Below are 23,672 nucleotides of genomic sequence, written 5' to 3'. Positions count from 1 at the left end.
AAATTCCAATATTAACAAAATAAATGCCAATAATTAAAAAGTACACTGCAACAAGGGACAGAGGTCTTAAGATCTGGTAATACAGAAAAAAAAGGCTTTGACTTACTGTTGTGCTGCTTTTGTCTGCCTCTGTTTGCTGTTGTGTGCTTCACTCCCCTCCCTTCCTGTGCCATCTAGAGCCTGCAATTGGAGCTGATTGGATTCACGTGTTCACACTCGTCACCACCCGGATAAATACTATGCCTCCTCACTACGCCGGAAACTCAGTTTAGCCTGAAGGGTATCCAGGTCTTGGTCATGTTTTAGTTTTTGGCTTGCTCTAACTCTGTTTTCTCCTCATCATCAGCATTCCTGGTTTCATCAGCTCCACTGCAGTCACCTGGTTCTGTCTGGTCTGGATTTCACTTTGCTGCCATCTGGTTTGAGAGGTCTCTGCACCTGCCTTTGTTCCAGCCGTCTCTCCCTCCTTCAGTGCCTGGCTTTTCGGCTTGTACAGTTTTCATGCCTGGTGTTACCACAATAAATTGTTCATTTTTTTCATTCCAGTTTGTTCTCTGCAATTTGGGTCCTAATCCTTGTCTCTGGGGTTTCTACCATAACACTTATATTGCCCTTCTGACTTGTGTTTTTCCTCTTCAAAAAAACATTTTTTGGCAGGTGCAACTTACACTCTGGTGCAATTTATACTCAGAAAATACAGGATGTTGCTCTAAAATTTCAGTGTACTTTCCAGCATTCACCCTGCCTTCATAGAAGTGTAAAGTACCTTTTCCAAGGGCATTGACCATGACAGACCCACTACTATTACAACTATTGATGATGGATCTTCCACATGCTTGGTTTTTGACATTCTATCTTTCCTTGATGGCAGACTGGTTTTTGATAAATATGACATCAGTGTCTGAGAAAATCTTATTTTTTGTCAAAGCCACTATATTTTATCATGTGATATCTCTTCAGAGAAACAAGAGGGGACTCCGAGCAATCATGATTACAAGTCTCATCACTCACCATCATCATTCATTGAAGACTGTTGTGCGCCAACTTTTGCAGTGTTTTGTATTCTGGTCCTGGCAAAGATCAGAATACAAAACATCAGAACAGAATAAAGTTTTCCTTGCTGCTGTTTTCAATGTGCTTGCTCATGGGGTGGGTAAGATTTAAACCATCCACGTGTGTAGGGCCTGCGAGTGACTTATGTTAACTGAATTGAACTGATACACATTACACCTGGGGAACCTCTTACATAATTATTTGGATTATGAATGCTGTTGTCATGGTCTAAATGTTTACTGCAATAAACAATAATTTATCATATGAGTTTTATGTTTTAACATTGATGTGCAAATAATGACTTGCGATCTAAAGGGGCGATGTATGCAATTCATCATCATCATTCACTCGTTTAAGTACATTTTTGAAACTGTGATATTTACATTTAAAATAGCTTTAAACTCCTAACTTTATGAATCTTAACAGTTTAGAACCAAACAGATGTTCCCTGAACAGACAGGAAAATCACTAAGGTGCCCTTGAGCAAGGTCTTTAATCCCTAAGATGGTCTCAGCATGCAGTTGAGAACCTTGGCCAGCAACACTGTGTGTGTGTGTGTATGTGTGAGGCATCATTGTAAGGAGCTTTGAGTGTCTGCATCAGATGGAACAGTGTGATAGAAACACAGCCCATTTACCATTTAAATAACTTTCTGTCACCACCATGTAAACCACAATTCTTCAAATTAAAATTATTCAAAAACTCCCAACACAGAGGTTTGTTCCCAACTGTCTGGATTTGATATGTGAAACAGTGATGTCATTTCAGAGTGCCTGGGTTTGAAGTTGTCCTGGATCTAAGCTTCCAATGACTTCCTGGAATCGGCCATTAGAAACGTATCGGGTATATTTTCTCCCTTTTATATAGCGCCCCTTGGGCACATATTGCGACATTTTGGGATTACCTTTCACTGCTATGCTGATGATACTCAGTTATACATGCCGATAACTGCTGGTAATCTTGTTCCCATAAAATCCTTAGATTGTCTTGCATCAGTGAGACGTTGGATGTCTAGAAACGTCCTACTTTTAAACTCTGATAAGATTGAAATGATGGTTCTTGGTCCAGTGAGACATCAGCATCAATTTGACCAGCTAACGCTTAAGCTAGGCTCGTGTGTCATACATCACACTGACAAAGTGAGGAACCTTGGGGTAATTTTTTATCCTACATTGTCCTTTGACCTCCACATTAGAAATATTCCGAAGACTGCTTTTTTCCACCTGCGAAATATAGTGAAGATTCGTCCCATCCTGTCTATGGCTGATGCTGAGATCCTGATCCATGCGTTTGACCCTTCTAGATTGGACTACTGCAATGTTCTATTTTCTGGTTTACCGCAGTCCAGCATTAGGGCTCTCCAATTGGTTCAAAATGCTGCAGCCAGACTTTTGACACAAAGCAGAAAGTTCAACCACATTACACCCATTTTGGCATCCCTTCACTGGCTTCCTGTCCCAGTGAGATCAGATTTTAAGGTTCTGCTACTAGTCTATAAAATTATTCACAGACTGGCTGTCTGTGAATAACAGACAGCCAGTCTGTTTAATTACGGTACATAATTAAACCTTACGTACCGTCCCGGCCTTTGCATTCTCAAGGTGCAGGTGTACTTTGTGTCCCCAGGGTGAATAAGAAGGCTGCGGGTCACAGAGCTTTCTCTTATCATGCCCCTGTTCTGTGGAATGATCTTCCTGTGTCAATAAAACAGATTCTGTAGAGACTTTCAAGTCCAGACTTAAGACGCACTTATTTTCCCTTTCGTATGGCTAGCATACTGGTATAGTTTTGTTTTATGCTTTTTACTCTTTTAATTAATTTTATTAGGAAACAGAGCGGGCCGCAACCTCAACTTTACCTAAATACTGTGTCTTTTAGTGAAGCTTAGGGCTACTGGCCAGCGATCACCTTAGTATTTCTTGTTTTTTTCTTGTTTAATGCTGACAAATTATACTGTATTTCTTGTCTTTCTGATGCCTGATTCTGTTTTTTCTCTCTGTTTAAGGTGTAGCTCTATCCAGAGATGGGAATTGTATTTGTGCTGGAACCCCTCCTGTCCTGTATATTTGTATATTTGTTTTGTGAATTGTTTCTGTGAACTGTTCTGTAATTTATGTCTGTTTCATGGCCTAAGCAGAGGGTCACCCCTTTGAGTCTGGTCTGCTTGAGGTTTCTTCCTCAGAGGGAGTTTTTCCTTGCCACTGTTGCTCTGGGGGTTAGTAAGGTTAGACCTTACTTGTGTGAAGCTCCTTCAGGCAACTCTGTTGTGATTTGGCGCTATATAGATGAAAATAAATTGAAAATTGAAATTGATATCTGTAGGTTGAAGAGATGTTGGACTGTATGGTTGCAATGGACTGCATTTCCATGGGTTGCTTGGTAATGCAGATGTGTCTTGTCCATGGACACAGATCAGTAACATGACCAAGCCCATGTATTGGAAGTCCAACTCCTATCCCACTGAGGTACCTATTCCCGTTGGAGAAGATCTAGTGGAAGCCAATGTTGGCTGCAGAAGATAATTGCATTCCAGAGGTGAGGATGTACAATCGGTTGTACGGTTGTCATGTACAATCAGCACTGGCACTCCTGAGGGATGTGTGCTCTCCCCATTACTCTTCTCCCTCTTCACAAATGACTGCACTTCAGAGAACCCATTTGTTAAACTCCTTAAGGTTGCGGACAACACCACCATCATTAGATTCATCCAGAATGGTGATGAGGTTGCATACAGACAGGAGGTGGAACAGTTGGTACTCTGGTGTGGTCAGAACAACCTAGAGCTGAACCCGCTCAAGACTGTGGAGATGATAATAGACTTCAGGAGGAATCCACCATCAATCCCCCCCCCCCCCCCCCCCCCCCCCCCCACCACCACCACCACCAACAACAACACTGTGCCTACTGTGGACACTTTGCAGTTCTTGGGAACCACCATCTGCCAAGATCTGAAGTGGACCTCCCACATAAACTCCATTAGAAAAAAAGGCACAGCAGGGAATGTACTTTCTCAGGCAGCTTAGGAAGTTCAGACTGCCCCAGGAACTGCACAACATCTTCTACACAACCATCATCCAGTCTATCCTGTGCATCTCCATCTCTGTTTGGTTTCCCTCTGCCTCCAAACATGACAGGCACAGACTTCAACTAACTGTCAGGTTTGGAGAAAAAAAATCATTGGAGCCAGCCTCCCCTCCATCCAGGACTTCTACCAGTCCAGGATCAGGAAGTGAGCTGGTAACATCTCTGGAGACCCCTAACACCCTGGACACACACCGTTTAAACTCCTCCCCTCTGGTCCATGTAACAGAGCTCAAAACAACAAGACACAGGAGCAGTGTCTTCCCACAGAGCATCACACTGATGGTAATCTGCCAAAAAAACTAACCAATTCATATACCTCATGTCCAATTTTTCTTCAATCTGTTGTCTGTTTCACACATCCTTTTTCTTTTCTCTTATTGCACATTTTATTGTTGTGATTCATTCAGTGTCTAGTATATATTTATGCATGCCATACAGAGAGAGAGTGCAGCTCAAACTGAAGTCAAATTCCTTGTACAGTGGTCCCTCGCTTATCGCGGGAGTTACGTTATAAAAATAAGCCACGATAAGTGACATCCGCGAAGTAGTCAGCGCTATTTTCTGCAATTTGTATAGATGTTTTAAGGCTGTAAAACCCCTCACTACACACTTTATACACTTTTCTCAAACAGGCATTATTTTCTCTTTTCTCTCCTGTGTAAACACTCTCTTTTTTCTTCTGGGCAAGAAGATTTTAAACAGACACACGCAGAACTCTCCCTTCGCTCACTGCCCCCGGAGGTACGGATGCAGGACCCGCAAAGAATCCAAGTCCTCTCTCGGTGGCCACGGAGCTCTGTGGCTGCAGTCAACATCTGCATCAAAACAGCGAGCATAGTCTCTGGACCTGTTGCCAGATTTGGTGCAGCTCCGCACAGCAGACAGGAGGGTGGTGTGAGTGGCAATGAGAGCAATCACGGTGATGCCGACTGGTGCCGCGACCGGCCCGCCTGATAAGGACACAGAACACAATGCGCTGTTAAAAAAAGCATGCAAAATTTCACAAAAAAATCCGCGAAACTGCGAGGCCGCAAAAGCTGAACCGCGTTATAGTGAGGGACCACTGTATTCTGTGGCTACTTGGCAAATAAAAGCGATTCTGATTCTAGTCCTTGACCAAGTTTGCACACACTGCAGTAGGGATTTTGGTCCACTCCTCCATACAGATCTTCTCCAGATCTTTCAGGTTTCAAGTTTCAGCTCTCTCCAAAGATTTTCTGTTGAATGCTGGTCTGGAGACTGGCCAGGCCACTCCAGGACCTTGAAATGCTTCTTACTGAGCCACTCATTAGTTGCCCTGGCTGTGTGTTTCGGGTTATTGTCATGCTGGAAGACCCAGCCACGACCCATCTTCAATGCTCTTACTGAGGGAAGGAGGTTGTTTGTCACAATCTTGCGATACATGACCTCATCCATCCTCCCTTCAATAAAGTGCAGTCGTCCTGTCCCCTTTGCAGAAAAGCATCGCCAAAAATGATGTTTCCGCCCCTATGCTTCATGGTTGGGACAGTGTTCTTGGGGTTGTTCTTATCCTCCAAACACAGCGAGTGGAGTCGATACCAACAAGCTCTATTTTGGTCTCATCTGATCACATGACCTTCTCCAATTTCAATTCTCCCATGCCTCTCCCATGCAGAGGTCGGTACACAGAAATGCAGGCAAAAACAGTAACAGTATCCAAATCATGAGACAACAATCAAGATCACAAAACAGGTAATAGGTTCAAAAACAAGGTGTAGCAAAATGACAAACAAGGACACTGAAAGCCTGGTAGCAACAACACTAAGGGCCCCTTCACACATAGTGCAAATGTGGTCAAATTACAGTGAAACAGCACAAAACAGTTAGAATCAGCGAACCACATAAACACTGAGCCGATGTTGGGAGGGACACAGGTTCGGGCAGATGTGAACGAATGCCGGGGTGAACCCAGGGTGAAACACAGGAATGTGGCCATTGCCACATTCCAGCACGAATGCCAGCACGAATGGATCGTGTCACCTCTCCGCAGGTTGAATGCTCACATACACATATAGGGTCGGCCCACCAAGCCCTTAAAGAACACAATCTGCCTGCGTCGCAAACCACTTCTCATATCACTGTGGGATGAATGGCCAAAATGTCAGCCCGCAGCTGCAAACATGCACCCCTGACGTGCACAGAACAGAACCCGTGACAGTGGTTCGATGCACTCCAGCTCGGCTTGTGCGCACTGCTCCCCTCCACTCCCCCTCCACGGTGTCTCCACTGTGCCAGAGGTCCATGTAGGATGCAGCTGAGCAGAACAAGTACTCAGCAAATGATGCAGGCATCTAGTGTCTGAAATAAAAAGCGAGTGACAGCAGACAGACAGGCTGGAATAACGGGTTGTAATCTCACCAGACAGTACAGCAGCCCCGTTCACATTCCTAGCTGAAGTGACTCGAATCTGACCTTGTATTGTGTGCCTGCGAGAGTGCGTGTTATCCAGCAAATATGTACATAAACTTGCCAGCACCTGGAAACCCTCTACTCACTGACATGTACATTGAAAAATAAGTAATAACAACAATAATAATAATCGTCATAGTAACACAACAAATAATAATAACAATACTCACAATAATAATTATAATAACTGTAACAATAATAATAGTAATAATAATAATAACTAGGACTGCAAGCAGTCATATACGTGTCCTCGTGTTTGCGCCACTGCCTCCCCAGCTCACCACATCCCCTTGTGACCACATATGGGCAGCTGTGTATAGGGGCAGACACTCATCCCCCAGTTCAAGTTTCAAACAAATCAGACAATGCATGAAGGAGTTATGACATGTTGATGGGTCATCCACTAGGGGGTGCTCAGTGCACAAACAGAGGGAGCAGGTGTGTTCAGGGGCAGACACTCATCACACAGTTCAAGTTTCAAGCAAATCAGATAATGCATAAATGAGTTATGACAAGTTGATGGTTCATCCACTAGAGGGCACTCAGAGCACAAATAGTGGGGTCAGGTGTGTATGGGGCAGACAATCATCACACATTTCAAGTTTCAAGCAAATCAGTCAATGCATGAAGGAGTTATGACAAGTTGATGGTTCATCCACTAGAGGGTGCTCAGAGCACAAACAGAGGGGCCAGGTGTGTTCAGGGTCCAACCGTCATCACACATGTGACATTTCAAGTCAATTAGGCAAAGCATGAAGGAGTTATCATGACTTGATGTTCCATGGTGAAGGGTCAAAATAGCGATGCCATAGCAGCCAGACCCTTTGACAATGAGAAAAGCTTTCGATAACTTTTGATCAGTATAGTCTTCAGATGATCCATCCATCCATCCATTTTCTTCCTCTTTATCCGGAGTCAGGTCGCGGGGGCAGCAGCTCAAGCAAAGCCGCCCAGACCTCCCGATCCACACACACCTCCCCCAGCCAAGAGATGTAGTCCCTCCAGCGTGTCCTGGGTCTTCCTCGGGGCCTCCTCCCAGTGGGACGTGCCCGGAACACCTCTCCAGCGAGGCGTCCACGGGGCATCTGGAAAAGATGCCCGAGCCACCTCAACTGACTCCTTTCGATGTGGAGGAGCAGCCGCTCAACTCCGAGCTCCTCCAGAGTGACCGAGCTCCTCACCCTATCTCTAAGGGAGCACCCAGCCACCCTGCAGAGGAAACTCATCTCGGCCGCTTGTACTCGCGATCTCGTTCTTTCTTTCGGCCAAATCTCATGACCATAGGTGAGGATCGGAACGTAGATCGATCAGTAAATCGAGAGCTTTGCCCCCCTACTCAGCTCTCTCTTCACCACGACGGTCCGATACAGCGACTGCATCACTGCAGATGCTGCACCGATCCGTCTACTGATCTCACGCTCCATCCGTCCCTCACTCGTGAACAAGACTCCGAGATACTTAAACTCAACCACTTGAGGCAAGGACACTCCACTAACCTGAAGAGGGCAAAGCACCTTTTTCCGGTCAAGAACCATGGCGTCGGATTTGGAGGTGCTGATTTTCATCCCAGACGCTTCACACTCGGCTGCAAACTGCCCCAGTGCACGCTGAAGGTCCTGATTTGACTAAGCCAACAGAACCACATCGTCCGCAAACAGCAGAGACGAGATTCTGTGGTTCCCAAACCAGACCCCCTCTACACCCTGGCTGCGCCTAGAAATTCTGTCCATAAAAATAATGAACAGAACCGGTGACAAAGGGCAGCCCTGGTGGAGGCCAATGTGCACTGGAAACAGGTTTGACTTACTACTGGCAATGCGAACCAAGCTCCTGCTGCAGTTGTACAGGGGCCGGATAACCCTTAGCAAAGGACCCCGGACCCCATACTCCCGGAGCACTCCCCACAGGGTGCCCTGAGAGACACGGTCGAACGCCTTCTCCAGATCCACAAAACACGTGTGGACTGGTTGGGCGAACTCCCATGAACCCTCAAGCACCCGATGGAGCGTGTAGAGCTGGTCCAGTGTGCCGCGACCAGGACGAAAACCACACTGCTCCTCCTGAATCCGAGGTTCGACCATCGGTCGAATTCTCCTCTCCAGTACTCTGGAATAGACCTTACCGGGGAGGCTGAGGAGTGTGATCCCCCTATAGTTGGAACACACACTCCGGTCCCCCTTCTTAAACAGAGGGACCACCACCCCAGTCTGCCAATCCAGAGGCACTGTCCCCGATCACCATGCGATGTTGCAGAGGCGTGTCAGCCAAGACAGTCCCACAACATCCAGAGACTTAAGGTACTCAGGGCGGGTTTCATCCACCCCAGGAGCCTTGCCACCGAGGAGCTTTCTAACCACCTCGGTGACTTCGGCCTGGGTAATGGATGAGTCCACCTCTGAGTCCCCAGTCTCTGCTTCCTCTTTGGAAGACGTGACGAAGGGATTGAGGAGATCCTCGAAGTACTCCTTCCACCGCCCGACAACATCCCCAGTCAGGGTCAACAGCTCCCCACCCGCACCATAAACAGTGCTGGTGGAGAGCTGCTTCCACCTCCTGAGGCGTCGGTCGGTTTGCCAGAATCTCTTCGAGGCCGACCGATAGTCTTCCTCCATAGCCTCCCCGAACTCCTCCCAGACCCGAGTTTTTGCCTCTGTGACCGCACGGGCTGCGGCATGCTTGGCCTGCCGGTACCTGTCAGCTGCCTCTGGAGTCCCACCTACCAACAAAGATAAGTAGGACGCTTTCTTCAGCTTGACGGCATCCCTTACTTTCAGTGTCCACCACCGGGTTTGGGGATTGCTGCCGCGACAGGCACCAGAGACCTTGCGACCACAGCTATGAGCAGCCGCATCGACAATGGAGGTGGAGAACATGGTCCACTCGGACTCCATGTCTCCAACCTCCCCGGGATCTGGGAGAAGCTCTCCCGGAGGTGGGAGTTGAAGACCTCGCTGACACAGGGTTCCGCCAGTCGTTCCCAGCAGATCCTCACGATATGTTTGGGCCTGCCAGGTCTGACCGGCTTCCTCCCCTCCCAGTGGTTCCAACTCACCACCAGGTGGTGATCACTCGACAGCTCTGCCCCTCTTTTCACTCGAGTGTCCGAGACACGTGGCCGTGTCCGATCATCTTCGGATGATCTGAAAGAAATGTGTATTGGACAAAATCCCTAGGAGGAGTTTGTTCAAATACAACGTGTGGAAATCACGCCAAAATGACATGAAAATTTAAAATGGCCGACTTCCTGTTTGGGGTAGACCAATGGTGCAAGATACTTTTTTGTACATCTATGCAAGTCACACATGTGTACCAATTTTCATCTCCCAGTTCAAAAAAAAAAACCCTATGGGGAGGGGTTTTTGAATGTTGCAAGGGGGCGCTATTGAGGCATTTTTCCCCCGCCCATGGGTGACGCCCGTATGAATTGTAAGAGGTTGTCATGCTTGACCTATGCATCATTTATTATGATGACTTGGCCAAATTAACGCTGTTAAAAGAAATAATGTAATTTCATGGCGAAGGGTCGATATTTGGCACGCCGCCACACGGACGCCATTACTCATTGCTTCATGGCGATTATCGCCTACGTTCACCAACTTGTTGTGTATGTTTTAGAAGTGGAATGAAGTTGATGGTGTGACATCGGTACCTGTTAAAGTAAAAATCAAGGATCAAGGATCAAGGATCAAGGATCAAGGAAATTTTATTGTCATATGCACAGAACAGAAGAACTTTCCTGCACAATGAAATGTGGCTACTGCATTTAACCCATCCTATTTGCCAGTAGGAGCAGAGTTCGACATTAGGCGCCCGGGGACCAGCTCCAGATGTACATCCCTGCCTTGGTCAACAGCAGGGCTGAGCAAACCAACACCGACCCATAACAAACAACACACATAACACACAACACATAGGCCGGCTTGTACATAAAACATATATATGAAGCAAAACACGAGGGACAAGGAGAAGAAAAAAAAAACCCTCATAGCCGCTGCATTACACAGCGGCAATGAGGAAAAAAAAAAATCCCATCAGCACAAAAAAACAATAATCACAGAGACAAAACAAGGACACAGGATGACAACCGAGATTTGAAAGGACCAGTTTATCAGAACACTCCGGAAGGCAGCCAGTTTCGGCGCCGTCGACGGCCTTGTTCGACAGTCTGGGGGGGAAGGGAACAGCCCTGCGCAGGCTGAGAAAGTCCTGGACAGTCCACAGTTCACGTCAGAGCTGGAGAAGCTGAGGGGAGGGGGGAAGACCAGGGAGCGAGGCATAAGAGTGTTGTTCTTCTGAGGAGGTATCTTATCACAGCGACCTTGAAGTGCAGCTGTATTTGGGGAAGCCAAATGAATAGCCAGATTAACAGACGCCTGAAAGATTCCACAGTTCTGAGAACAGAGTGGCTCCCAATGCATCTGAAATGTAGAATGTGGTCTTCACAGACGGTCAAAGCGGGTTTCCAGGGCTGCAATCTTCCCAGAGATGTCATCCAATGCGCGGTTAACCCCTGCCGACTGCGCAGCCACTGCCTTCCCAATCAAATCAATCATATAGGGCAGCTTGGAACGACCAATCAAAGCTGCTTCCACTTTCTTGATTTTCCGGTAAACCAGCAAGTGCCCCGCTCCACACATCAGAAAGCCGGTCACCACCAAGCCAAATATGTACACATCTTCAATGTCCTCCACAGAAAGCATGTAAAGGCACATGACCTGCCATCTCCTCCACGAGTCCATCACGTAACCCATCACATGCGTCCCAGCAGGACAGGTCGGGTCCTCCGCTCCCGAATAGTGTCAATTGCGTTCAGAGACCACTTTAACAGATCCATTTTTGTTGTTTCCAGAAGAGCAATGCTGCAGCCTCACAGACAACACGCCACAAAAGCAGGAAAGATAAGGAGGGAGGGAGAAGAGAAAAGTGCGTCCGTCTCGGTCGAGTGCAAGCTGAAAAAATAGGACATTTCCTGTTACCACCGAGGGGCGCTATGCATTAGGTGGGACATTAATATATGCAGACATTCAGGGTGGAGCCCTCATTATGTCCAGAAAGTTTGAAGGATCTACAATGAAGTATGTGGGCGTGACAGCCGTTCAAAGTGAAATGGCGTGCTCCGAAATGCACACCAAAGTTTGACAAACCCTAGCAGCCACGCCTTTTGACCTACAAAAATTCTTTTGATAACTTTTGATCAGCATGTGATCATGATGATGTGTACCAAATTTGAAGACAATTGGATGAAATCCCTAGGACGAGTTCATTCAAGTAGTGGAAATGGCCAAATTGCAAAAATTACCGCAAAATCGAAACTTGAAATCAAAATGGCCAACTTCCTGTCGACATTTCACTATGATGTTAAGAGACTTTTTGTGCATCCCAGCATGTTAAATATGTGTACTGAATTTTGTGAGGCTACGACAAACAACTCCAATGCGGAGGGTTTTTTGAAACTTTCTAGGGGGCGCTCTTTTGCCATTCTGCTGCGACCATGTGCGCGACCCCCAAAATATTAAATTTCTGATCCGGCCAGACAACTTTGCAAAGTTTGGTGAGTTTTTGAGCATGGGAAAGGGCCGAAATTGGGGTTTGAAAAGTCGGAATAATAATAACAATAATAATAATAATAATAATAACTAGGACTGCAAGCAGTCATATACGGGCCCTTGTTCTGCGCGACCGCCTACCCAGGCCAGCGCGTCCTCTTGTGACCAGATGTGGGCATGTGTGTACAGGGGCAACCACTCATCCCACAGTTCAAATGTCAAGCAAATCACACAATGCATGAAGGAGTTATGACATGTTGATGGTTCATCCACTAGAGGGCGCTCAGAGCACAAACTGAAGGGGCAGGTGTGTTTAGGGGATAACTGTCATCACCCATGTGAAGTTTCAAGTCAATCAGGCAAACCATGAAGGGGTTATCATGACTTGATGTTCCATGGCGAAGGGCCAAAATGGCGACGCCATAGCGGCCACACCCGTTGACATAGTCAAAAGCTTTCCATAACTTTTGATCAGTATCATCTCTGCATGCTGTGAAAGAAATTTGAAGTGCATTGGACAAAATCCCTAGGAGGAGTTCCTTCAAATACATGTGGAAATCACGCCAAAATGAGAAGAAAATTCAAAATGGCCGTCTTCCTGTTTGGAGTAGACCAATTGTTGGGTATTTTCTCCTCCAAACATTCTTAAAACCTTTGATAAGACAAACAGAGTCAAGAAACACCAGTGAGACAGAAAGTCAAATTTTACGCGCGGAGTGCAGCCAGGCTATACACCAAAGCTACACTAAAGTCTGGCCTGCGCTTCGCTCTTTTTATTAGTGAATCCCTCATCACATCATAAAACTTGTCCTAAGGGGGGGGGGGGGGACAACGCGAGACAAGTTTCTTCCCGTAACATAAACACATACGTCAATAAGCGCAGCTGTAAGGAAAAACAGTTTCTTTCTTTACTCTTATCGTCGGAGGTCAGCACATCTCGTTCGTCTGTTGCAGTTATCAGCTGTTCTGCATCTGCCTGGAACACTAAGCATCACATCACAATCAGTCAAAATTCAACCTTCAGTTCTTTTACTCCCAGTCGTTAGCGGCTACGAAAACAAGTTGTGTAATAATAATAATAAGTACATCCAGCTCCAACAAGGTTGAATAACACGTACATTCTCGGGTTTAAGTGCAAACAGCACAACACCGTTCTCATCAGAAAGAAGACAAAAGGTACAAATGTTTAACAGTGATAACATATATATATATATAAAATCCTTAACATTTCCCACCTGTTTATCACCTGTTAAACATACAGTAGGCATCACCCAGCTTAGTTAGTTAGTTTATTAACTTAATCTATTCTGTCCATGTTTTTATTAATTGAACACCACCAACAGATGGAAGATTTGAATCCAGCTGCTATTTGATCAACCAGTTTATACTCGTCAGGCACTCCTCTGGGGACTCCTATTGCGTCAATATATGTTGGATTTCCTACTCCTTTCCAATCTCTTTTTACTCTATGTCTGGCTATGCCTTTCTGCCAATCCTCAGGAATAAGAGAGGCTGCATATGTCGTAACGTCTTCAGGGGTCATGGGTAACAATAATGATATTAATGCACAATAACCTGACACATTTCGTGGCAGTCTGTCAAAGATTCTGTTATCACCACACCACCACCATACATCACTCCTACCGACTGGTATAAATGAACCGTTTTTCTGTATTATTCGACTACACCACTTGTCTTATTACTTTTTCAGCTAAAGCTTCATAGGCTAAGAGTGTGTTAACTCATCACGTCAACAGTTCAAGCTTGAACTGGAGTTGTGAGCTTTTCAATATCATCATAATTCTCAGTACAGTCATTACAGTTTTCTCCACTAAGGTCTGACTGTTTCAATGCTTGATATTTTGGCATAGTTTGTTGGAAGGCCAGATTACACTGTACAAATGTATTTGACACCATTTTGCCAACCATTGTTTTGATATAAGGGATCACACAACACATGCAAAGTCCAATCAGAATTAGGACTATAATAACTGGTGTCACCATTTTCAATAGTAACTGCCAACATGGTCCTGAAGTCAACCAGGACCAGGGATTCCACCGGTTCACGGCTAGGGTGTCTTTATGCATTGCATCACGAAGTTTATTCAGCTCTTCCAATGCGTCCTGCATATCCACTGAATGAATGGAGTCTGGGATGAAAGTACAGCATGTTGTGTTCAGCAGAACACAAACTCCTCCCTGTGAACCAGTAAGCAAGTCTAAAACCATGCGATTTTGCATCACCATGGTACGTAAAGCATCTATTTCAGTGTTTTGAGCTGCTACTATTTTTTTTTTTTAGTTACATTCATGAACAGACCCAATCGATAATTCAGAGTTTCAATCATTAATGAATTTTTTCCCACTCCTATCCAGGGGAACAATGAATGTGCTATTTTATCTCCTACAGACCACAATTTTTTGGTCCTTTAGTACATCCGAGCCCCACATGTGATTATGTGGTAACACATCTGGGTATATCAATCTCCTCCGTCTGGTGCTGCCATTCATCTCTGTGGAGGTCCTACCACATATGTATGGTCAGTCACCTGGGTAGGTGCACACACACCACCCCAATTTGGTGGGGGACTCATGTACAGTCTGGAACCATAAAGCCAATAGATGTCATCATACACCGGAATACCATTTACAGGTGGTAGCAAAAACTTACTAACATAAGCACATGATTCATCCGTTCCCCATGGACAGGAGCCTGTATAATTACATCCCCGTCCAATGTGATGAAGATAAGTACCATCCACATATTATGTTTTGGTTAGGCTTAAATTATTTGATAAAACATACGTTTGGGTACACAGACGTTTCTTAATTTTACCTACATTTTTATTCCCTGTCCCGTAAAAGCAAATTGGGAATGGCCGTTGTGATGACAATTTAACGTGATGATATTTTTGCGTTTCCCTTCAGTCTAGTCAATGGAGCAGCACTTGGGCACGCTTGTACGTCCTCTGTTGAAATCCCTATCATATAAGTGGTTGCACTGAGGCAAGTGGTGTTACATCTTATCAGATTTGCTGAGAACTGCTGCCCCCGAAATACAGTTTGATTATGCATCCGTATGATAAGACATTCTGTCACCCTAGCAGGGTACGGTTTAGCCGTCAGAGCTGGGTGTGTTGAGGATATAGGTATTTGCGAACAAACATAACAATTAGTAACGTAATTCCATAGCCAATAAATGAACATATCTGTACCACATATTAGTATGGTATATATGAGGGTGTCCATCTGTCTCATTCACATTATGAATAAACCTCTTCTGACGTTGCTTGCGTTGTTCTCTGGCTTGGTCCACAGTGAGCTGCAATTCTTGGGTCAACCACCAGGCCAGGAATCCGAGGAGCACGAAACACACTAAGATCACAACGCAACCGGCTGCCCTACCAACAGTCCGGCAGCGGCGGCGCTGAGCACGCCGCTCCGGGGTCTGCTGTAGTTCAGTCATGATTGCTAGGATACAGTGTTGTTAACCACCTCACCTAATAGTGCAAGGATCTCCCTGCTTCACTGGCATTGAGACAATCTATTGCTAATTAAATAGACTCCCTTTGTAGCCAGACTTCCCCTTCCACTGTGGAGGCCGCCAACACACGCTGTATCTTACAGTGATGTATCCACGTTGATCTCTCCGCTATCTTTACTGCAGTTGGTGTTGTTAACAGCACTTGGTATAGACCTTCCCAACGAGGACTGGACTCTGATGAACACCCAGTCTCCTGGCTAGACTACTGGAAGGCCGTCCTGTGGAAGATCAAAATTATTCGGCAGTAAATGTGTTTAAGTTATCTCTTTCTGTGTTAATGTCTTTTTCATAAAATTTGCTAATGTTTGTTCCTCATCTGCTGTTTTAGTATCCATGTCAAAATTGGTAGACGATATGGTCGTCCATAAAGTATCTCAAATGGTGTTAACCCTGATGGTGTTGGTGTTATTCTCATATACAATTTTACTAGGTCCAACATTCAATCCAGGTTCGTTTTGTCTCTTCTATACATTTCCTTAATCTTATTTTTATTGTGCCCTTTGTCCTTTCCACTAATGCGGCACTGTGTGGATGATAAGCACAATGATTTTTGAGATTGACCTGTAGCGCTTCTCCTACGTATTGCACTATTGTATTAACAAAATGCGCTCCATTATCTGAATAGACTGTTTCTGGTATTCCAAATCATGGAATGATGTCTTTGCACAATGCCTTAGCCACTGTAAGTGCACCTGCATGTTTTGTAGGGAACAATTCTACCCATTTTGAGAAGGCATCAATTATGACTAAACAAAATTCCTTCCCTTCATGTTTACTCAGCTGTATATAATCCATATGAATCACTTGAAAGGGATATTGTGGTGTTGGAAATTTGCCTCTTTGGGGTCTCAAATTGCCTTGTGAGTTGTGTTTTGCACATGTCATGCATGCTCTACAATGCTGTTTTGCATATGCATCGAACCCATAAAGACAAAAAATAGATTGCAATTGCGATATCATACCCCCTGATGAGACATGCGTCACGCCATGGCTCATAATAGCTGCCCATTTAAACATATTTTTTGGCAACATGGGTTTCTTTTGTGGTCATATCCGGAGGGGTGTCATATAGGAGAAAAATAGAAAGAGCTGTTGCCGCCTTTGCGGTTTTGTCAGCAACGTCATTTCCTTTTGAAACACTGTCAGAGCCTTTGGTGTGAGCCGCACATTTGCATATAGCAATTTGGTTAGGCAATTTCACAGCTTTCATTAGTGCAGTTAGGAGAGTGGCATGAGTCACTGGCTTTCCAGATGATGTCACCATTCCACGCTCTTCCACAAATCCCGGACGAGCCCCCAGTCAATGTTGGGTATTTTCTCCTCCAAACATTCTTAAAACCTTTGATAAGACAAACAGAGTCAAGAAACACCAGTGAGACAGAAAGTCAAATTTTACGCGCGGAGTGCAGCCAGGCTATACACCAAAGCTACACTAAAGTCTGGCCTGCGCTTCGCTCTTTTTATTAGTGAATCCCTCATCACATCATAAAACTTGTCCTAAGGGGGGGGGGGACAACGCGAGACAAGTTTCTTCCCGTAACATAAACACATACGTCAATAAGCGCAGCTGTAAGGAAAAACAGTTTCTTTCTTTACTCTTATCGTCGGAGGTCAGCACATCTCGTTCGTCTGTTGCAGTTATCAGCTGTTCTGCATCTGCCTGGAACACTAAGCATCACATCACAATCAGTCAAAATTCAACCTTCAGTTCTTTTACTCCCAGTCGTTAGCGGCTACGAAAACAAGTTGTGTAATAATAATAATAAGTACATCCAGCTCCAACAAGGTTGAATAACACGTACATTCTCGGGTTTAAGTGCAAACAGCACAACACCGTTCTCATCAGAAAGAAGACAAAAGGTACAAATGTTTAACAGTGATAACATATATATATATATAAAATCCTTAACACCAATGGTGCAAGAGACTTTTTTGTACGTCTATGCAAGTCACACGTGTACCAATTTTCATCTCCCTACTCCAAAAAACCCCTATGGGGAGGGTTTTTTGAAAGGTTCAAAAGGGCGCTATTGAGGCATTTTGCCCCGCCCATGGGCAACGCCCCTATGAATTGTAAGAGGTTGTCAGGCTTGACCTGTGTATCAATTTTCATGATGATATGACAACATTTAAGCCGTCAAAATTAAGAACATAATTTCATGGCGAAGGGGCGATATTCGGGACGCCGCCACATGGACGCCGTTACTCGTAACTTCACAGCGATCATCACCTACGTTCACCAACTTGTTCTGCATGTTTTAGAAGTGGAATGACGTTGATTGGGTTAAGTATGTGACATCAGGACCTGTTTAAGTATAATGTTCCATGGCGAAGGGTCAAAATGGCGCCGCCATAGTGGCCACACCCTTCGACATAGAGAAAAGCTTTCGATAACTTTTGATCATTGTCATCTCTGGATGCTGTGAAAGAAATTTGAAGTGCATTGGACAAAATCCCTAGGAAGAGTTCGTTCAAATACAACGTGTGCAAATCACGCCAAAATGACAAGAAAATTAAAAATGGCCGACTTCCTATTTGGAGTAGACACATGGTGCAAGAGACTTTTTTGTACATCTATGCACGTCACACATGTATACCAATTTTCATCTCCCTACTCCAAAAAAACCCTATGGGGAGGGGTTTTTGAAAGTTTGAATGGGGTGCTAATGAGGCATTTTGCCCCACCTATGGGCGACGCCCCTATGAATTGTAAGAGGTTGTCGTGCTTGACGTGTGTATCAATTTTCATGATAATATGACAAAATTAAAGCCGTCAAAAGGAAGAACGTAATTTCATGACGAAGGGTCGATATTCAGCACGCCGCCACACTGACGCCGTTACTTGTAACTTCACAGCGTTCATTGCCTACATTCACCAACTTGTTCTGCATGTTTTAGAAGTGGAGTGCATGCGTGCCTGTCTCCCTTGAGGGACAGGACACATGTCCGAGTGTCTTGTGAGACCTCCCACCACGACATGAGACACGTGCGAGGGTCTCGTTAGACATCGTCCGAGGGACACAAAACACATCTGAAGTGCACACGTGCCTGTCCCCCTCGAGGGACAGAGCACCCATCTGAGAGTCTCACGAGACCTTCCACCACCAACACGAGACAGGTGCGAGCTTCTCGCAAGACGTCATTCGAGGGACACGACACACGTTCGAAGTGCATGTGTGCCCTGTTCCCCTCAAAGGACAGGACACATGTACAAGAGTCTCGCAAGTTGTCCGTTGACCGACAAGAGACACATGGGTGGGTCTCGCAAGATATTGTATGAAGGACATGAAAAAAGTCCAAAGTGCACGCACACCTGTCTGCCTTGAGGGACAGGACACAGGTTCGAGGGTCTTACAAGACATCGTTTGAGGGACACGACACGTGCCCGAAGTGCATGCGTGCCTGTCCCCCTTGAGGGACAGAATACATGTCGCAAGATGTCATGCAAGGGACATGACACATGTCTGAGCAGCATGCGCGCTTATTCCCCTCAAGGGACAGGACACATGTTGGAGTGTCCTATGAGACATTGTCCGTGGGACAGCACACACGTTCGATGGTGTGGCGTACATATTGGGAGGTCAATGATTTACACAGACATGCATGTATATCCCACAGACAACTAACTTCAATGCCACACAGGCGCAGGTGAAGATGCTGTGTGAGTCACGACCGAGGCGGGCAGTTGTGCCCTGGGGGCAAACACGTTATTTGTAGGACAGCTCTGGTAGTATGTACATTCATAGCCAATCAGAAAGTCAGTACCAACTATATCATTCACCCAATGACCATACGATTAACATGCCAATGCACCAAAACGTCAACAATCAGTGGCCATCACTTCAAGTTGGACCAATGCAATGTCTGCTGGGTAAAATGTACTACGACATAAATGTGTCCTTATTCTGTAGATAATGTGTCATGCTACTGCTGTGGGGAACACGTCGAAGTTTCTCAGAGCTTGTTAAAATTATGTTTGTGTGTGAATTTGATGTCTACATTATGAGACAACATGACACCATAAGAGAGTGGCTGGGTTGTATTACGTGCTTCAAAATGCCGACCTGTTGGTGGAGTGTTGTGACCAGATGATCAGTCAGATATTTTGACATGGGCCATGCTGCTTGATGGTGTCTGCAGTGCGTGCCGTCATGCAGCACGTTGCGACATGTTGTATTTTTTATTTCCTTTTTTTCCACCTAGTGTGGGAGCCTGCACTGTGACATGCAGCCGCTGCGGCAGGGTGTATGATTTCTGTCTGTTTTCATTTGTACAAAGTGAAAATATAACACTATCTTTTAATTTTAAAATAGTGCACTAATTCTGAACTTTTTAACATTAACACACAGATGCCAAACTGCATTATGGGTAAACTGAGCCTGTGATCACTGATTTGTTGATTCATTATATATATATATATATATATATATATATATATATATATATATATATATATATATATATATATATATATATATATATATATATATATATATATATATATATATATATATCAACAAGCAGTAGTAACAAAAACACAACCTCCATGGTAAAGGTCCAAGTTGACTGTTTGCATTGAGGGTTGTTCTAAAACTCACGTATAATTTCACTGTAACTTTATTACTGTCAGACAACATGTCGAATAAAGGATCATTGGAAATGCACCTTTCACAGCTCTACTTGTGTATTCAGCCTTGACTGACTTATCAAAGCCTGCCAAGCCGGCTGACGTGCTCACCACGAAGCATGTATAAAGTGCTGGACTTTGTGTTTTCTTCACTAGTAAAATCCTTGAAAATCCTTTACACCAACCACATCCATTGAGCAGGAACAACAGAAAGTGGGTATGAATGCTAAGCGAAAAATCTGTATTAGAAAATGTTGAGTTGGCATGTACTGTGTTGACTTTGTTGTTCCTTTCAGTAAGACCATTTTTCTGGTGGTTGCAGTGGTTTCTTTTGACACAAAAGACCTTATGCAGTATTAATTCATAGAGGGCATGTTCCTCTTTCTACCTTTCCTTTGTCCTTGCTGTGCCAGATAAATTACATTCATATGCAACTGTTCAGCTTTAATAATTTACGATCAATAAGAAGGTGCTGGAAGTCATGTTTCATTCATGCTTTGCAGGGAAAACTTGCAACTTAGTGAATTAAGCTTTGGACTTTAACATTCATGATTGAAATTTTATCCTATCTCCAATGTCAAGAAAGGTAATATTGACATTTTGTGCAATCAATATAAAAATATTGATCAATGACAGTGATGCAGAGGAGAGTTCATTGTGAATAAGGTGGAGTCTGTCCATGGTTTAACTTAGGGATGCACCACTTTTTTCCAGACTGAGTACATACATTTTGGTACTCGTCAACAGTGATGCAGGTAACGCGTTACTTAGTAACGTGTTACTCTAATCTTAACCACTTTTTTTTGTAACGAGTAATCTAACGCGTTAATCTTTCCAAATGAGTAATCAGATTAAAGTTACTTTTCCAAGTCACTGTGCGTTACTATTATTTTTGCATTGTGGGTCGACAGCAGCATTAAATTTGGTCCGTGGGCAGGGGGTCGGGGCTCTGAACTGCCCACTTTAAGCGAGCTGTGAGCTTTTCATCAGCTACGACTCATCCTCACCTCTTAAAGCGCGGTGAAAACAGCACACCTGCACTGAGCTTTACAAAGTCATTTTTACGCTTTATTTTTCTCCTTTATTTAGAATTCTGAGCTGAGCCGCTCCATATCGTCTCATTAAAAACAGCTGATCCTCTGCGACGTGTCAACAACTAACACTATTTTCCACTCAAATGCACCTAAACTCTCTTTCTGAGGACCACATGATGTGAAAACACAATAAAACTTTCTTACCTGTAAATCTGGTCATGTTTTCTGCATAAATAAATGTTATCCATTCTTTGTGCTCAAACGCCAAAGCAGGGGCGAATCCAGGTGGAATGGGGGCGTGGGGCAAGGATGTGCCCCCCAACAACACCCCTAGATTAAAGATCCAGTTTTGAAGCTGTTATTTTACTACAACTACTAATACTACTTAAAATAATAATAATTTTGACAAGTAAAATGTTTATAGAGAATTTAAATGTTAGAAAAATGCTAGAATTTAATAGTTACATTTACAAACAATGTAGGTTAGAAATTGCAAGTTTTACTGTTACAGTGCTGTCAACAGTTAAATATGAGGTCAAGAGAGATTATTTTACTTTTTATAAAGCAAGTATTTATTTTCATTGAAGTCAAGAAAGGGTGACTATAAAGTGAGTTTTGGCAAAACAGGTATTGTCATGTTGAGGTGGCAGAGGGTTGTTGTCGGCAGCTGGGGAAAGTAACTAAAAAAGTAACTAGTAATCTAACTTAGTTACTTTTACAATTGAGTAATCAGTAAAGTAACTAAGTTACTTTTTTAAGGAGTAATCAGTAATCAGTAATTGGATTACTTTTTCAAAGTAACTGTGGCAACACTGCTCGTCAATACCAAATACCGATACGAATACTTAATGATATCTTTACAGGTTTATGATGACTTTGAAAACGTGTTTTATTCATCAGTTGTACCTTACTTTTTGTAACTGCTACCAGTATCATTAGCTTTGTTTTTACTTGCAATCATTTCACGTAACTCATGTAACTTCACTTGTTGACAACAACAAATTGTCCTTTAACATTAATTGTGTGTTTCTTAACAAACGTGGCACTGCCAGACATCTCACTTATAAGTAACCTGTGGACTTCAGTACTACAAAATATACAACACCAATAACTGAACTGAAACTGTCCGTCAATAACTTTGTTTATATCTGTGAGCACTAAAAACCTTTTTTGAAAATGTGCGGGCAGATTAATTTTGATTAAATTAAGCTTTTCTGCATTATTTCTGTTCCTGTTTTCATCTACAATGTGTGACACTGAGCTAAAGAGCCTTTCACTCACCACACTATTTTTTAACTTTTAATTTAAAAAGTAACGGTAGCATAGACAAATACAAACCGTATTCCCCCCCCCCCCCCCCAAAAAAAAAGGTGGAACATGTAAATATTGGAGGAGCACAGCATGCACACCAGTGTTGTGAAAGTAACTTTGACAAGTTACTTTTATGGTTGCTTTATACAGTTACTTTATGCAGTTACTTCATTAGCAGCTATATGCAATTACTTTATTCGAATCTGCCGAAAACTTGTAACTAATAGGTAATGTAACTAATAAGGTAACTAGTAAGCTAACTTGGTTACTTTTAAGATTGAGCAATCAGCAAAGAAACTAATAGTTACTTTCCTGAGTACTAAATCTTAAAAATAACCAAATTAGATTATAAGTTACTTTATTAATTACATTCAGCAGCTGCGGACAAATCAGCAGCTGTTAATGAAGTAACTGTATGAAGTAACTGTAAAATATAACTGTATAAAGTACAACCCCAATTCCAATGAAGTTGTGATATTGTGTAAAATGTAAATAAAAACAGAATCCATCCTTCCATCCATCCATTTTCGTAGACTTTATCCGGAGCTGGGTCGCAGGGGCAGCAGCTCAAGCAAAGCCGCCCAGACCTCCCGATCCACACACACCTCCCCCAGCTCCTCTGGGGAACCCCAAGGCGTTCCCAAGCCAGTCGAGAGACGTAGTCCCTCCAGCGTGTCCTGGGTCTTCCCTGGGGCCTCCTCCCGATGGGACGTTCCGGGCACGTCCCATCGGGAAACAGAATACAATGATTTGCAAATCATCTTCAACCTATATTCCACTGAATACACCACAAAAACAAGATATTTAATGTTCAAACTGATAAACTTTATTGTTTTTGTGCAAATATTTGCTCATTTTGAAATTGATGCCTGCAACACATTTCAAAAAAGCTGGGACAATGGTATGATTACCACTGTGTTACATCACCTTTCCTTCTAACAATACTCAACAAGCATTTGGGAACTGAGGACACTAATTGTTGAAGTTTTGTAAGTGGAATTCTTCCCCATTCTTGCTTGATGTACGACTTCAATTGTTCAACA

The 23,672-nt window shown here is 43.9% G+C and overlaps 1 long non-coding RNA gene across 1 annotated transcript; it reads right to left on the bottom strand.

Moving 5' to 3' along the window:
• Positions 1-2,553: 2,553 nt before the first annotated feature.
• On the bottom strand, positions 2,554-22,436 carry LOC117525285. The gene is made up of 3 exons (XR_004565008.1): positions 22,290-22,436; positions 16,077-16,083; positions 2,554-2,564 (listed from the first exon to the last, which is right to left on the bottom strand). It is a non-coding gene; the product is annotated as an uncharacterized LOC117525285 (long non-coding RNA).
• Positions 22,437-23,672: the final 1,236 nt, after the last annotated feature.

This window comes from Thalassophryne amazonica, chromosome 14 (genome assembly GCF_902500255.1).
Source record: "Thalassophryne amazonica chromosome 14, fThaAma1.1, whole genome shotgun sequence".
Lineage (NCBI taxonomy): Eukaryota > Metazoa > Chordata > Actinopteri > Batrachoidiformes > Batrachoididae > Thalassophryne > Thalassophryne amazonica.
Note: the sequence above shows the minus strand (reverse complement) of the source record. Positions and strands in the feature narration are given on the sequence as shown.